At 38.7% G+C, this 15,889-nt stretch overlaps 1 protein-coding gene across 1 annotated transcript in view; it reads right to left on the bottom strand.

Annotated features, from left to right (window-relative positions):
* The window catches only part of PRKCD (protein kinase C delta), a gene marked incomplete at its 3' end in the record, with an annotated part of 43,526 nt that extends 28,192 nt beyond the window's left edge, over positions 1–15,334 (bottom strand). The window contains exons 1-2 of the mRNA XM_080350218.1: positions 15,295–15,334; positions 12,997–13,057 (exon numbers count right to left, since the gene is read on the bottom strand). The remainder of the gene's footprint in view (positions 1–12,996; positions 13,058–15,294) is intronic.
* Positions 15,335–15,889: the final 555 nt, after the last annotated feature.

The raw sequence follows: 15,889 nt of genomic DNA, 5'->3' as shown, positions 1-15,889 counted from the left end.
GAAACATTACACATTTCTCAGCAGCCATCACAGCTGATAGAACTCATCCTCTACAGTTTCCAAGTCTTTAATGTGGCTTTAAGACCGTGAGCCTGAAATAAAACTGGCATGTACTGAAACAAAAAACTTAACATTTACAATCAAAGACTGAATTAAAGACACCCTTTTAACCATATCCTTTTAAAAAAGTAGCAATTATGCCTTTTACTACTCATCAACACACAAATATACAAGCATTCTTATCAAATAAATAGTTCACAAACAAATAGGCAGATTGTTTGGGTTTTTTAAAAACTTTTTTTTTCTTCACACTTGGAATGAAGGGTGAGTTTGGTTAGAAGTGGGAGGAAGAGTGTTGTCTGCTCCACATTCTCCTTTCCCAGTATTTTTCACAGTGCAAGGAGGGAGAACTAGAAGCAAAATTAATCATCTAAAGCTCACGTTAGTTTGTTGCTTTTTAGTTACATATTTTCTTTTTTGATTGCTACATAGCCTCAAAAATTCCCAGCTAGAATTATAGGCACCTCAGTGGGCAATTGAATGATAAAAGGAACACCTTTGGTTAATTTTATTTTTAAAGATTAACTGAGAAACTACTGAACCTACATACAATTTCTGGACAATGCAGCAAAAACCACTACCAGATGTACAATAAAAGTAACATAAGCTTTAGCATGATCAAGTAATTGCACTGCATATGAGCACTTGATCAACAACCAGAGTAACTTGTCTATAACGCATGAGTTCACAACTACTTTCTCACTTAGATAAATTCAAAGTTACAGCAATTTCTGAAACATAGAGATTTCACTGGATAAGTGCACATTTAATTTTTCATCCTTAATATGGAAAATAATATATATTACAGATACCACCAAACTGAAACAAGTATAACATCACATTGCTTTCAGGTGGCAGCGTTACTAGTCCTAGGAAGCATCCCAGAGGCAGTGACTCAATCCGTGAGCCTCCACACCTGCACGTACCCCGCAACGGGAAGAGGGAGATATATAAAATGCTCCAGCACTACTGTGTCAACTGGTTTAAACTGTCAGGAATATCAAGAATCCAAACCACCTGTAATTTCTAAGTCAGCAAACTGGTGCTTCACTACAGTCTTCCCTCATTCTTAACTGCTCCTGAACGTAGAGCAGGTTTCAGTTTACAATTCACAGCACCCTCAACAATGGAGTTACCCTGTAGCTTGCATATCAATATTGCTTTGTGAAGAAAAAGGGTAAGAGAAAGGAATACTAGTGTGATCAGAGAATGAGGGATGTAGAGCAGGAGGGATCGGGGATAAAGAGTTAACAAGGTAACAGGAAGAGATCATGAAAAAATTTGAAGCTGGGCTCAGCTGGCCTTTTGACTGTGAACTGTTAGCCAGCTCAGTCAAGCAGCACTAGGAAGAACATTTCAAGCAATCCTGCACATGCTTGCGTTTTTTAATGTAAAGACATTGACCTGAGAAGCAATTAACATTCCTCTTATATCTCTTAAGGCCCAGAACAGTCATTGAGATAGAAGACTGTGAAATTAGAGTCTTTGGAGCAAGAAGGCATGTAGCTCCTCACACTATTGTTTGCACATCACGCAATCTCCCTATGCAGAGACCATTTGCAATAAACGGAAAAATTTTATGACTCCCTAACATTCATTAAACTAGTTTTTATTAACTGCTTTCCTGCTTTCTTTTCTGTAGAGTAAGACAAAGCTAGAAAGCAGGTTTAGGATTATTTGGCCCCATTGCTTATCCCACTGAATTGCCGAGAGCCACCACTATAATTCACGTTTACGCAGACGGTCATATAGACTCGCAGTGAAATAACAACCCTTCCCCACGAATGCACTGGTTATTGCAGCTTGGAGCACCATGTGATGAGACTGGAGATTGCAATGACCTCACAAAGAAAGAAAAATAGACAGCTTTTGTTTAAGTTAACAAACACCATCTGATGCCTCATTTTCAAATGCAATGTAAACACAATGCTCATCAAGAGTTTTAACGAGGAACATATTTTAGCTGCTCAAGAGACCTTGTGCTCACAATATTTGGAACTACCCTTAAGTGACTAGCGACATGACTTGCTAACACCATGTCACATAGAGTTATTACTCAATAAGGACGTCAAAGAAACGAGATTTCATCATTGTTCACCTCTGGGGCAACAGCTTTAAGACCCAGTTAGCCCATAGGTAGAAACAGGCTGGGTAGGTCAGCATGTAGCTCTCACTGGAAAATTTATTTGACAGAATCACAGGATTGCAGAGTAATTCTGTCTGGAAGGGACAGCCCAGCTAGAAGTCACTATTTCCAGTAAGTCTGGGACTACACTAACAGAAAATTGGAAAGCGCTGATGAAGCTAAACCAACAATTGCACTGATTTCACTCAGACCATCGGACTCACGCCAGTGTTAGTTCTGAAACAAAATACAAGGCTTTGACGTCTATTTCTTTAACTCTGAACTAACAGATACAACAGAAACAGGTACAATGAATGTGCATTTTGAACAACCCCACACTTCTGATGGCCAAATCTTTTGAAGGCCACATTTTCTGCTCTCCTTCTTAGTTCTAAATATGGTTATTTTTATTAGTTTCATTGTATGTGGCTTCATTGCAATCGCAAATGCTCACTCTGAAATGCTACACACAAGCAATTCAGTTAGGAGAAAACATCAATATCCCAGAATTTCTGATGATGGTCAAATGCCTGACATCACTGTGAAAACTAAGTGATGACGTTTTGCTTTCCCATTTAACAATAACTTAAAAAAAACCCCAAACAAACAAAAATAATTCAACAACTTACTTCCCATAACAAACTACCCATTCCTGCCAAATTTCTCTACCCTTACACATTATGCTTTTTTCACAAAAGTAGAGATTTTAAGGAGCTTCATGCAAAATCTCACTATACATGATAGACTATACTGTGATGTGGGGAGGTTAAGAGAGAAAGGAGAGTTTGGATTTGCTCCTCGGATTGGAAAATTCCAGTCCTTGTCTATGCTAAGATATTGCATTGAGATAGCTGACAAGTATCAGCTGTATTGCTGTAAACAAAAACATACCCCACTAAAACTGTTTTTGGCAGTGAAATCCAATGAAAGATTCATTTTAATTCAACAGTTTCTCAAAATCCCTGCGGAATACACTCATCCAAAGTTTTGTCACACTTGAAAAGCAAAACATTGAAAGTAATACACACATTTTGCTTGTTGCATTTTAGACAAGAATCCCTCTCAAGTCTCTGTGACTATTTCAAAAGTGACAGAACAAGAGCTGACTCTGGTTTTAAGAGCTGCATCTGTCAAGAACTAAAGCTGCTATAAAACACCACCTATGAAGTGAGGGAGATTTTACAATCTACTCATACAATCTGTATTGTTGCTATGAAGTATTAAAGCCAAACTGTTTTCCCTAAAGGGTGTGATTTTATCCAAACCGAATGGTGGAAAAACTGAGAAGTGATCTCCAAAAATACCGCAAGTCTAAATTACTGGTTCAATATCTCAAACAGTTTCAAAGTCGTGTGCAATCTGGAAAAAAAAAAAGCTAGGAGAAAAATCTTCTAGTAATGTTATTGTACATAAAGTACATGGTGATGGCCCCACTAATTCAGCATAGACCATCGGACATTGTTCAGCATATTCATTTTGCCAAGGATCCCTGATCTGCCCTCTTGCAGACTAAAATCACATTGTACACTGACTGCCACAGAATCTGCAAAATCCACAGTAATTTCCATGAAGCTTTAAAATTGAGAGTTTTCAGCTATTTAATATAGAAAGAAAATCAACTGCATTACTATCAACTATAAAACACATGGAGCAAGAGGGGGAAAAAGCTGAAACAACTTCACATCATCAATGCCAATACCTGCTGGATGAACAGATATTCAGTTTTCACGTGGCTGTATTTGTAATATGGAGTTTTAAAGAAATCTTCAAATGACAATTTTCACAGGATTCGCTAGCACAAAATTCACATTAGATTACAAATCTTCTCCATGGAGACATGAGGGACAAAAGGCAAATTCTGTGGCTTCTGTCCTCCCAACAGCACACAGCAGCTACCAGGGACTGGTCAGAGTTCCTTTGTTGCTGTAATTCTGTCTTGTTATAAACAGCAAGGGCAGGCCACTTCTAACACAACCCAGAAACAAAGATGCGGTTGTGACTTTTGCACAAAGCGGGAAGTAACATCAAAGCAGTGGATCATCTGGAGGAAACGCTGACACTGGCCAACAGCAGAGCATTGAAGAAATGAAAAAACTAAGGGGCACAAACAGAGCACAAACAGTTTCATCACTGATACGGGACTATATATCTAAGAGAAATACAAATGAGAAAATTCTGCTGATTTGAACCTCTGATTTCCCTGTAGTAGTCTGTAAAACATTTTGCGAACAGACATAAAGCTGCACACGTGGGTCATGGCTTTTCCGTGCTGTTTCACAGAATGCTCTGGATGGCACACAGTCCCTGCCCTCTGGCTTCTGGCTGAGGCTGCTCCCGAGGCCACGCAAATGCTTTGTTGGAGGACACCAAACAAACACCAACACTGGCAGCCAGCACCATGCACAGCTGACTGTGGGTGTTCTTCCCTGAAAAGATGAGGCAGTAACTTTTGATTTTTTAAGATGCAAAAATATATATTATTTCCAACTTGTAGGTAACTTTTTTTACATAAGGGTTTCCTGTCCTCTGTTCTGGTAATGGACAAGGTGTTCAAGAAAGATAGCAACAAACTATTGCCCAACATATTGCTCACACAGTACTTTCAGAAGCATGAGCAGGACCTCCTTCCTCTTTGTGTATGGCCTTCAAAGGTGATTATGCTACTTTCATGGTGATCACACAAGAAAGCCTGCAAGCAGAGATGCTGGGAGTGTGATAAGCATCCTTCATCTGTGCACACTGCTAATGTGCGCACTGTGTTTTTATTGTTCCTATGTATGCTGCCTCATGCTTACATTACAGAAAAACTCACAGGAAGCAGACAGGTTGGCTGTGGTTCTTGAAGAACTCCCTTTACAGGTATTCTCTCAGCTGATGATCAAAATAATCCCATCTGTAAGAGAGAAGCAGCAATACCTATACTGTAGGACATTTAACGGAACCAGAGTAATGATGATGGTAACCACTTCCTACATTGCACACCTACAATTATTCTACAGAGAATTCTAGCGTGTTCTGTTGCAAGTCCTGGCCTCTGTTTGATGCTCTGTCTAAAAATGAAGTCAGTTAAAAGAAGCTTACTGTATTTGCTGTTATTCTTGTAAAGAAGATATACTGCAGTAGTCTTTATCAGTCGGACTTCCCTACACTCTACCAGCTATTGCACTACTGCTACCCAACTAAAGCCTGAAAAACATACTTAGAACCAACACCAAATCACTACACATCATGGTGCTGAATGCTCATGGCTGCCAGAGATGGCAAAAAACATTACCTGCAGGTGCTGCTTTGAAAGTTTAAAATCCACAGGGGGTTTGAAAAGTGTTCTCCAAAAACCAGGGCTAAACTCACACGCATGTGGGTCCCTGTGGGAGAAGGAGAGTTCTCCAGAAGTACTGCCCTTGTATCAACATCACTCCTGCTTTTATTTAGGTTTAGCCATTAAGGTGCAACTATCTCCTATGAATGGTTTGATTTACTCGTTATTAATTTGATTCATCTGTCTATGGAATTCAGGAATGGTAAACAGAAACATGCAGCTTCTCAGCAACTATCTTTTAAAATTATCTTATGGAAAAGATTTTACAAATAAAATAACAATTAAAAAAATCAGAACTGCAGGACTATACACTTATGAAAGCAAAATATACTCATTAGGCAATATTTAACAAAATGCAGTTATTGTTAGGAAGTCAAGCATGAAAAGAGCATCTTTAAAACAGCCCAACAGCCCAATCACCTACAATGTCTGGAACAATGTATCTTCTTAAAATGTTTTAGAATAACTACACGACTATGAAAAGTGAGAAAAGATGATAAGAAATTTAACACCACAATTCAATTTACTTGCTGTTAAATTTATTGCCAAATGAATTTTTTACTGGTTCATAATTTCAAAGTGACAATTCTATACACTAAATTCTGGTGTAAATTATGTATGTTTTGGGGTTTGCTTTGTCTTCTTTTAAATAGTGCATGTAGAGTTGTTCACAGAGCCCTGCAAAAACTTAGCTTGGAAAAAATGTAGTTATCATTTCCTTCTTTCCCCTCCCAGTATTTTCTTTCTGATACTTCTGCTTTTGTTGGGTCAGGACAAGACTAGAAACAGAAAGAATTACATAATAAAATCTGTCACTGTGTTGCAATAGTCTGGAGAAAAGCCATCTAGATAAGCCATGTAGCAAGAGATGTTCCTTGGTCCCATCCCACTTGGCCAGAAGCACAGAGAATTCTGAGTTTCCGTGCTTTTTTCTATGCTCAGCAGTCCCAAAACTGCCTCAATTTACAGCTGCTGTATATATTGTTCATATTTTCCCAACACTCTCAAGGCCAAAAAAAATTACCAGTGCTTTCCCTATCATTCTGATAAGAAACTTTCCAAAATATGAGCACCAGAAACTTTCTTTCTGAACAGGCTAACTCTTTCAAATCTTGGCAGTGCAAGCTCCTGAGAAGCTTGTGGGGAATGCAAACAGTAGGCAGGCATGCAGCCCAATATATCTGAACATATGATAACATATGATCAGCTGAGGAACAACAGTTGACTGTTCTTAAAGAGGTTTCAAGTCAGTCAAGTAAGGCAGCTCTGGGTTTTACACTAAAAGATCAGTAAGTTGATGAAATTTTGGACTCAAACAGACAGCAGGACAGGCTGTTACACAGCATATGCTGCAGAACAGAAATGGCATTTTACACTGAATGTCCTTTTTTCAGAAAGGGAAAAAGAACATTGGGAGCAACAAAGCTGGCTTTTTTGATATTCCGGAACTACTACTTGGGGAGGAGAGGGGGGAAGTACTGTCAGCTGCTTTTTTTTAGAAGTGCATAAGAAATAGCCAGTTAAATTCCCTTAAAAACAACAATGACAACAACTCCCAAGTTCTCCTTCCTCTTTGAACGGACTGAACAGCAGAGGAAAGCACTGTAGACACACTGTTTTTCACCATTGTCAAACTCAAGTTTGAAACAAAAGTGCAAATGAATCCTCTTCATTAACTTCAAACCCAAACACTGGACATTAAAAACACGCAAGAGAATGAACACTGCCTGAAGACCAAAGACTGTGCTCGTAATTTCTGAGAGTACAAGCTGATATCATTTGGTAAGGAGCAACTGCAGCAACATGGAAGGATTAATACGAGAGCTAGCCAGATCCTTGTGAAGCTCTAGGTGAGTGAACAATTCATTAATACCAAATCACATCACAGAATGGGAGCACATCCAAAGGAGGCAAATAATGAATAAGTTTTTTCTCTATGCGTGCATGATTTAAGACTAATTAGGAAGCTTTTTTTTTTTTTTAACCTGTTTTTGACATGGGGAGTAAGTGGAGGCGTTTTTCTCTGCAATTAAATAGCACAATCCCTTCTGTGTCAGAGGAAAAAAAACAATTAGGTGAAAGGGATGCTGTACATCCCTTCCTGCCGACAGTAACACAGGCTGGAACTAATCATAGAATGTCTTGAGTTGGAAGGGACCAACAAGGATCATCGAGTCCAACTCCTGTCTCTGCACAGAACCCCATAGTTCACACCATGTCTGAGTGCCTTGTCCAGTCTCCTCTTGAACACTGTCAGGCTTGGGGCTGTGACACCTTCCCGGGGAGCCTGTTTCAGTGTCCAGCACCCTCTGGGTGAAGAACCTTTTCCTCATGTCCAACGTGAACCTGCCTTGGCACATCTTCCTGCCATTCCCTTGGGTTCTGTCACTGGTCATTAAAGAGACTAGTTTGGGACTGCTCCTCACACGATTTCCTCTCCAAACCCTTCACCAGCTTCGTAGCTCTAAGCTATACACCAGTTCTGGCTCTGTGGCACTAAACAGAGCCCTGGGTGCCTTCTGCAAATCTGAGCTCCGAATAGCTCCGGGCTCCCACTTCCTCAACAATGTTCAAGGAATTTGCCAGTATTTAGTCAGCATGACTAAATTGCAAAACTGTGCATCAAGTTTACCATGTGGCTCTGAGTTCTCCAAAGGAAGTATACCATCCTGCAAGAGGGTTCATGGACTCTTTCGTAATAATCAGTCAACTGGTAAAGCTGAGCTACTCAAACAGCCTTCAGAAGTGCCAAAGCAAAGGAAAATAGGCAAAGAAAATCCAGCATTTTGTACAGTATCACCATTATGAAGTGGGCAGGAATCCATATCCCGGCATAGCCCATTAGCATCCTTTAGTGGAGGAGTTACACAGCAAGCCCATCCTACGATACTGTCCTCACTCTTGCTGAGTATTTTCATCTAGGATTCAGTATAATATTTGAGATTTTCTTTCTGATATATAATTACACACACAAAGCTGCTTATTTTCTGAGCGATTATAAGCTTCCTGGAAATTGAGATATATTTCCCAGAAAGAATAACATTAAATGCCAACAGCATATTTTCAAACCAAACAGAAAACAATATGACAACACTTCAGCTAAACTTTTACTACTCAATATAAATATACATTACCTTTTTCTTCCAAACACTGGAGGTTTGTTTCCTCCTCCCCCCCACTTTCCACTGAACAGGAAAACCTTTTTCCCCTTAACAGTGAAACAACCAAACACCATAAAGACAGTATGGCAATTATAGTTTAAGAAAAAAAGGAAACTGGACATTTGTCTTATTTCCAGTATACTGGGTTAATATCTCTACACAAACAATGAAGAAGCAAAAACTGGAAATATAGAAACTGGGTGTTCAACAGAAGTACAAAAATGCCTTCTAAAACATTCCAACTAGAGAATAACTTTTGAAACACTTTTGGAAACATCAGCAGGTTATGCAGTCGAAGTGCCTCTCAGAACACAAGGCTCCAAGCCAGAAATTTATCCTGTCCCCAGCACTATGACCTAATTCTCCAAGTATCTGGAAAGCCAGAATATTCATTAGCCGAGAGAACTGTATCATCATTCATACACACTGGAAATCTGCAGCTCAGATGACCTTGTCAGAAGAAACACAATTCAGTTTGTGGATGCATGATCTTGATCAAGGCTTTTAAAGTAAAAGGCCACAAGATTTGTGAACCAATAATTTTGCTCATTAACTGTGTACTGAGTTGTAGGAATAGATCCAGTCTTCCCTCCTGATTTCACCTGGCATTACTGGGGTGGTTGTGTTTGCTTTTTCGAGAAGCCATTATTGCCCTGACGGTCACAAACACACTCAGTCACTTCAGACAGACATTAGACAGCAAGACGGGCCAAATCTGCCTTGGTGAGCATGACGCTTCTCCTCCTCGCTATGTCCAGGTACAGACAGGCTGCTCAGAGTAGGCAGGAAGCATCCTGTTGGGTTTTTTGTTAATTACGTAGAGTGTGAAGGCCAAACACCACAAAATAAATATAAATAACCAATAGAAGTCAACCTAATCAAGACTTTTCCTATGGTTTAATAATTGAAAATACGCAGTGAAGCCATACATGGTTACATGCATCACTACCTGTGAAAGCACCTCTTGCTTTCGCAATGAAGAGAGAAAGAAGCATTGCTGAGTGACATGGAGTGATGTATACAATGATGCTAAATGATGAATGGCCACAGGGATCAATAATGAGAAACTGGAAAGAAGGAAACGTAACTGAAATTAATTTGTAATTAAAAGCATTTTCTCCTGCTGTAACTTCCAATTTCAGGCTAAGACTTCCAAAATCAGAGAAGAAAATGGAACCACAAGTGATTTTTAACTGTGCCCCTAAGAATCACTTTCTAGAGGAAATGAACATTTAAAGCTCTACAGTTGACCCAGCATTCTCAAAAACATAGAAGAAACAGACACAACTCATTAACAAGTTAAATTAAAGCATGAAGGGATCTTAAGAGCGATGTGGGTTATTTAAAGGTAGCACAGAGATTACAGTACACATTGTAATGCAAACTCAGGGTGATACACGCTATTTCATACCATTTTTAATTCCTTCCTTTTTAATCTTCCAGCTAAGTTAACAGTAAACAATTTTTTTTTTTACTTTTTACTGAATTTTGTGGTTTAAACATATAAACTTAACATTCTGTGATGACACAGATGCTGTCTTTATCTAAACACTATGATGTGTGTCTGCTAATAGCCACATTAAGTGATTTTTCCACTAAATGAATAAAAACATATCATTTTAGTAGCCTTATTAGGGAAGGAAACCTTTAAGCATTTGTATGTCTGGGACACAACACAGTAAACAAGAAAGAAAAAGCTAAACAGAAATCCCTGGAGCTTCAGATGAGCCAGAATCTTGTTTGCAAAGATAACCACAAGAGGACATGCTCAACTATTTTCGGTTTTGAGAGAGTAACAAGTCCTGTGGACTGGGTGCTGTCAATAACACCCTCTGGCCACCTTCCAGAAATGCTGGTCCTACTACCTGAAAGACCCAGGTTTCTGGAGGATGAGAGCAGATCCAATTATTAGATGTGCATTGTCTGTTGTGGCTTTTTCCAGCTTCCACCCAATGCTCATCCTACTGAAAACTGGAGAATAATTTAAAAATGAGTTGTTTGGTTTGTACATGCAAAACACTATACACATAGAGAAGCATAAAACGTATTCAAGAACATCACTTAACAACATGGCAAGTCAGCATCTGTGCTGTTATTTTATTGACTCACTGCACTAATGAACTTACTGATACACAACACACCAACTTCAGTAGCTATCTAAAATTAAAAACTTTCGGGAAGAAAAGACATACGCAACTGACTTGCAATGGTACCCTTAGATTACCTACAAAAGTAAGTGAACACAAACTCTTTTCATAGCAGTTGTGCTCTCATGTCCCAGTGAGCCCACAGAAGCGATGGAGTATTCAATCCTTTTCCTACAGACAAGCTCTCCTGGCTCATTAGGGCCTATCATTTCCTCCATCAGTAAACAGATAAATGAGTTAAAATCTCGGTTATTTTCCCTCACCTTCCAATTATTTCTGACTTTTTGCTGTACAAGTTCTTTTGCCATAAAAGTGCTTCTTTATATATATTTTATAGAAAACTTTGGACAGAAAATCACAAACTGCTATCACAAATAGCACCTCCTGTATAATACCATGGTTGGGAAGCATACCATTAGGCCATGCTATTTCTATTAGATCATTAAGTTAAAAAGGATGGTGTGTGGCTGCTACTGGCACAGAAAAACTCATGAGGAAAACGAAACAGCTGCGAACCACAATGTTCCTAAAGCAATAGCATAGACCATGTGTACAATGCTCTTCCCAACCTCCACAGGGCAATCCTGCTTTTAACAGGGACAGGCACATATCGGACTGCAAGTGCCACAGTGAAGCACACAGGAACCAAAACGCTCCTAGTGGTTCCAAATGCAAATGGAACTGGCAATTAGAGAAGATCCCTTTCTCAACTCTCAGCATGGAAAGACAGCAGCGGAGTGGGAAATTCTCTTTCCACATGGTGTCATTTGTTTGAGTAGATCTACCCTTAATGGTCTGCCCGGTTCTGCCTCCAAATCTTTCCTCTGTGTATCAGCGCTACCCACACTGCCTTGATTCTTTTCCTGCTTGAATGCCAAGCAGCTCTTTTATACTATTTACTATGCAGCTTGCTTAATCACAGCTTACTTAATTGCCCCTGCGTTTTGTATATATCTGAAATACCTATCACTTCCCTGCAGAGGCTGTATCTTCGTCTCACACATGGAGACGGCTGAGCCCAGCGAGCAGTGGGTGCTGGCAAGGAGCTCATCTGGACTTTACAACAAGCCACATCTTCAGCCCCAAAGACTCCTTTCCACATTAGGGTTTGCAGCGCGCAGCTGGCCGCAGGATGCTGGCTTCTCCCCACAGGACTGGATGTTTACTTCCACTACAGCACTTTAAGTACATAAATCCTCTACTAATAGTGTGTGTTCCATGTTAGCAATTACTGCAAACCCACAGACATGGGATGTGACCAGGACTGAGAGGCAATTCACACAACTGAAAGGAGGTTAAGTAGATGCCCGTAACCCACTTCTTACAAAGTTATTCCACATCATGGGTAATTTGAGAGTCCCCTGTACTGAATAAACAAAAGCTAAATCAACATTTGCCCAATGAATTTCAACTCTGTGGGAAAGAGCTGCAGACAGCTGCATTTCCAGCCTTTAATATAAAACCCCATTCTGCCCCTGGGGGACCATGAAAAAAAATAAATTACTCAGACCTGAAACACAGCTATATTGAAAATCTGTTTGCTTGTACTGTGAAAAGCCTTCATTAAATATAGTTTTGTAAATATAATTTTTATGCTCCTGTAATGTATCTCCTTCTCCAAAATCTCATTTTCCAATTAGAGCATTAGGGTTTTCTTAACTGTTCTACAACTAAGTCCATCTCTAAAAGTACAGCTCTGAAACTTATTTCTGGCAGAAAAATGTCAGAATTATAAAAACCAGCACTTAAAATTCATCTCAGGAAATGTGAAGGAAGAACCTCATATGATTCTCTTGTAGCTGTTGGTACCCTCTGCTCATCTAAGATGTGTACTGAGAAACACTGGTTATTGGTGAGAAGTGCACATATATCATATGCGCAAAGATCAGACATCCTGAGGAAGAAGAATCATTTTCATAATTATCTCCCCACAGTAACATTTTGTACCTCTGAAGGTCTAGGGTTTTTCCAGTTGTAAAAAGTTATGAGAAAAATATTAACATAAAACAATCATGATATTCAACATATATTCATGGACTATATTAAAAATTTGATGTAATCTTGACTACCAAACACATACTAACGATTTTATAGCTGTTTTATAGAACTATTTGCCTTGTTTTGTTAATATTATACCATGGATTACAGCAGGATATAAAAAAATCGCATGTAGTGACAACTTACACATCTCAAGCAAATGATACAGACTGTTCAAGCTGATTTAATTTCCTTTTCCAGAGGAACACTGAGAAAAGAAAATGGAGAATGAATGCCATGTTGCTGACTTCAGACATTACTCACAGAAACTATGCAGAAACATCTAGAACAAAGCCTGCATCTGCCCTACCATTCTTTATAGGACAAAAGAATACTTAGAAAATAAAGCAAGTTCTTCTTCAGGAAGAAACTAGAGGAAAAAAAAAAGGCGAACAGATTCTTTCCTGTCATAGCAAATCTTAACACATTTTTCTAGCAACAGCATTCATTTACAGTGGAAGATGGACAGACATCCAACTAGCATGAGCAAATTAAGAGAAACTGAAAATAATTCCTTTAACAAAAATGGTGCTTATCATCTTTTATCAACCCACATTAATGCATTTTATTAATCAAACAGCAAACTGGATTTGCATATTGACCTTTCTCAAAATGTTTAACATTAATTGAAAGTTTGAGTGCAGTACAGATGAGCATTGGTAGACTTGTATACATTGGGGCATTAGGAGTTGCAAGAGTTTAAATCCTTAGTTATTCCAGATTTTGTTAAAGTTTCCCAAGGTTGTCACCTCTGAAAGACTCATACAACAAGTAACAAATACTCCAAGTATTTAGTACTGTTCTGGGGCAATGATGCATAATTCAGGTACTGCCCAAGAAAAAGACTCTTCACCAACTCTGAAAGTAGATTTGAGCAGTTCTAAAGTTTTACTTTGAGTCTTGGAACAAAATATTAAAGTAGAAGCATTTTACACATTAATCTCGTACTGTTGCAGAATAAAAAAGCAGTTTAGGAGACTTGAACAGTACTAGGGTAGAGTTGTTTCCACAGTCACTGTTTGTAACTTCCAACACCACCTTGAACTTTAGGATGAGCAAGTACAATAAAATTCTGGCTACCGAAGAAAAAACACCATCTAGTTTGTGTTTTTTTCTTGACAGGAAATATTTTTGGGCTCTTGGTTAATTCAAATAAACCTTCAGTATACTACACAATGGAAACATTAATTTCTGGACTCCAAACAGAAAATGGTAAGATTCTCCAAGCAATTTGCAGCAGCTAGTTTAAAAGATACAGTTAAAACTCTTCTAGCATCATCTGGTGATGTAACACAAAGAAATGGTTACTCCAGAGGCCCATGCAGACCCAGAGCTCAGTGGAACACAGATTAGATTTATGATCTTTGCATGGGATATTCGTAGACAAGGTTCAGGCTTGTGATCCACTTACGGCTGACCTCCACACCTCCACTTCTGTTTCCTATCACCATCCACCTACCAGAAAATTAAGGTGACCAAATGGATGAAGGCTTGTCTAGCAGCAGCAAGATGTCATTGTATCTAAGGATTATACTCTGAAGTCTTAAAAGTCTTACTTAAAAGTTTTATTATTTTTTCCAAACACAATCAACAGGAAGAGTCAGTATTGTACAGGGTGCTTCCAAAAGATGGACCAAATTTGTTATTGTAGTGCTTTGAAACTGCGTCCATCATTGTGAAACACCATGTACTTTAAGCAAGGTGTCAGGACAAACAGTTACAGGTTCCTAACAGCAATTCCACCTGCTTTTGAGGCAATGTGTTACTGAATTTTTCACCCTGACTCTTACAGGAAGGCTAATCTACAGTCTTTCCATAATTTTGGGAAGATGTATTACACATACAGGTTAATTAATTTTCTTCCATGATTCAACAGGGGAGAACAGTATTAGGATTCCTCCTTGATCTGAGTCATTCTTGTGGAAACTCCAAACTTCCTCACTTACTCATAAACCAGGGAGCAAGAGTGCTGAGTAAGTATATAGCTCAGAATTGCAGAGACAGGTAATCTGCCATTACAAATACTTATTAAAAATTCCAAAGTCCTCTTTCAAAGCCCTTTTTCAGATCTGAAACAAAATTAGCAAGCTTAATTTCCAAGAGGCACTTCAAGCAATTTATAGACTGCCTACACAACTTTGAGATATGTATTTATAAAATTATAAGCAAAAATAATAGACACTTCTTTTTTCTCCCCAAATATGTTCCTTGCAAGGGTCCTGCAACAAATTTGTTCCAAATAGCCTGAAAACCAAAGATGATTTTACGATTATGGTAAAAGTAAAAAAATCTTCCAACCAACTAAAGAGCTATTTAAGCTATTTGAAGCTCATGAGGTCAATTCCATACTGTAAGGATTATTTAAAACTCTACAGCAGCAAGCAAAACATAGCAAGAATTAATATAATATTATTTTTAAGATGATATTATACAAAGTGTACATACTGTGTCCACTTTAATTTCTTTCATAGACTTTCAATGTGAATCCTTGAAAAGCACTTTGTAACAATTTTGCTGGGAATTACTGTTGCTCCAAATGTTTCCTAAGAAAGATCATGATCAATGTCCAGTGGAGCGTGGAGCGACAGTAAGAGCTGTACAGGGTCTGGGTGGGTGGGTGGGTGGGTGTTGGAACCATCGAAAAGGACAATCTGTAGAAGAGCTGAAGAGCAGATGAATGTAACTGCGTGTTAGTTTTGGATGCCAAGACTACATGCCAGGCTTGATGTAGCTGTTAACAGCACCTTAACTGACAAGTTCTCAGTTATGTATCTTACACAGTGTTCAGTAAAACCTATTTATCCTACAAAACTGCTACTCTGCAAAGCTCCAAGCTTCCCCTAACAGTACCTTCACAATAAATAAGTAAGACTAGCTAAATATAAAGACTGATGGAGTGCGGAAATACCCAGAGAAGTGACAAAAACAAACAAAAAAAACCAACAAAAAAACCCAACCAACCAACCAAACAAAAAAATTAAAATATAAAGATAACTTATTTTATGATATTATCTTCCTGATGTATTAACCAGTGTCAGCA

This window comes from Nesoenas mayeri (assembly GCF_963082525.1).
Source record: "Nesoenas mayeri genome assembly, chromosome: 10".
Taxonomy (NCBI): Eukaryota; Metazoa; Chordata; class Aves; order Columbiformes; family Columbidae; genus Nesoenas; species Nesoenas mayeri.
Note: the sequence above shows the minus strand (reverse complement) of the source record. Positions and strands in the feature narration are given on the sequence as shown.